Here is a 2,330-nt window from a genome sequence, read left to right on the forward strand (position 1 = left end):
TAATCATAATATTAATAAATAGGCTTTATCATAAACATATTCATTTTTACTTATTAATAAATTAAAATATAAAATTTGCTCAATAATATTATAATAATGTTGTGAAATTTAAGATTCGTTTGTTATTCAAAATAAATATATTTCATGGTGCATATCTCCACTTTCAAGCAGTAACACCCATGTTTTATAAAAATCTGGCTCAATTAATAATTGAATCTCATTGTAATTTTTCACATCTAAACGTCATTTAAACTATTTTAACATCAATAATTTCTAAATGTAGCGACATTCATTCCAATACTCAACAAACCAATCCCCAAAAGGAACGTCATGGATAAACAAACTAAATAGAGAAAGGAACTTGATAGGGGTATAATGAATATCTTAAAGGTCTTTTCACTTGTTTCATGTTCTCCCTCCCATGCTTGAAAACCATTAATAAAATGTTAAAAGAAATAAGTAGATTTACTTATATAATTTTATTGTCATATATCATTAATTTTATAAATGTAAATGTATTATTGATTTTATTTAATTTATTCTAAAAAATAATTAAATTTAAGAAATGCTAAAATAATTTACAAGCAATAAAAATAGATTAATTAAAGTAGATAATAAGATAATGGTTTTGTTGTATAATTTTTTTTTATTTTTTTTTATCATAATTTAATTGTCAAATCAATAGCGAGGACAATTATTATTAGCTACTATAAGTGAATTTATATCAAGTCATCAGCATTATTCAAGAAAAACAACGCCACTTAAAATAACTTATTAGTGCTCCATAAAGGAGTAAGATTTAGCTATTGCCCAAATTATTTTCATTTCAAAAAATTAAAGTAATTATTTTCCTTTTCCTCATTGCCGGCTTACTCATATATATTGGCGGCTTCAAAGTTGCGTCACTCGATTTGGACCGACTTGATGGATAATCATGGTCCTCTCCTCTCCTGGAGTATGTATGAATATTCAAAACCCATTCATCCACAATAAGATACAACAGTTGTATGGTTGGTTGGTGTTGACGCAAGATATTCAAACAAAGCAAGTACAATTCATCATATTAGATTATGGTATTAGACTATAGAAGCCATGGTATTGGACTAATTGATCCATTATATAGCCATAGATTTAGAAATTCTTATAGCTATTCGACCAGACCAACAAAGTAAAGTAAAGTAAATATTGAGATTTGTTGTCTAGGGTTTGGTACTAGGATTAACCTCCTCATAGCATAGCAGAGATGGGGGGCGTTGATTTTGAAGGTTTCAGGAAGTTGCAGAGGGCAGATGGCTTCGCTTCGATCCTTGCTATCGGCACTGCCAATCCACCCAATGTTGTGGATCAGAGCACATATCCAGATTACTACTTTCGAATCACTGGTAACGAGCATAACAGAGAGCTCAAGGATAAGTTCAAGAGAATATGTAAGTTTCAGTTTCTCTTTCTCTTTCTCTTTGGTATATATATTAACAAATTAGAGAATTGTGTGGGAAAAACAAGTTCATGTGATGAATATGAATCATCCTAGATTTTGGATACAAAAATGATGTTAGTTTTTTTAATCATCATACATATGGCTCCATGCAGGTGAAAGGTCAGCAATAAAACAGAGATACATGTACCTTACGGAGGAGATTCTGAAGAAGAATCTCGATGTGTGTGCGTTCGTGCAGGTGCCATCGTTGGATGCACGGTAGGCAATGTTGGCTATGGAGGTGCCCCGGATAGCAAAAGAGGTAGCTGAAAAAGCCATCCAGGAGTGGGGGCAGTCCAAGTCTCGAATCACTCATCTCATATTTTATAGCACAACAACTCCAGATCTACCCGAAGCAGACTTTGAGGTAGCTAAGTTGCTGGGGTTGCACCCGAGTGTGAAGAGAGTGGGCATCTTCCAACATGGCTGCTTCGCCGGAGGCACCATTCTTCGAATGGCAAAAGACCTTTCCGAAAACAATCGAGGAGCTCGAGTGTTGGTCATCTCCAGGGATCTTAAGTGGCGATCCCTCATACGTCCACTGTGTTCGATGCGTCACTGCTCTTCCCTCCCTCGGTTCGATACGTAACATCTCTTAGCTTGATTGGGACCTCTGATTTACAGTCTCTTGAAGTACGTCATACCATTTTCGCTTGCAGTTCATTTCAAAGACTAAGACTAAGCACATTGGCTGGACATGTAATTATTTTTAAAAATATATTAATATTAATGGCATCTTATTTATTTAAGAAATAAATTATATATTAATGGTTAATAAAATGTGTTTGATTTTATTTTATTTTTAATATATATTTCAAATTAATAGATCAACCTACTCTATAACACATAAAAT

General features: G+C 33.1%; 1 pseudogene; it reads left to right on the forward strand.

Moving 5' to 3' along the window:
* The first annotated feature begins 1,243 nt into the window (after positions 1-1,243).
* Positions 1,244-2,066, forward strand: LOC149156489 (pinosylvin synthase pseudogene; annotated as a pseudogene).
* Positions 2,067-2,330: the final 264 nt, after the last annotated feature.

This window comes from Pinus tabuliformis, chromosome 9 (genome assembly GCF_031772625.1).
Source record: "Pinus tabuliformis cultivar Carrire ecotype Pingquan chromosome 9, CPIR1, whole genome shotgun sequence".
Taxonomy (NCBI): domain Eukaryota; kingdom Viridiplantae; phylum Streptophyta; class Pinopsida; order Pinales; family Pinaceae; genus Pinus; species Pinus tabuliformis.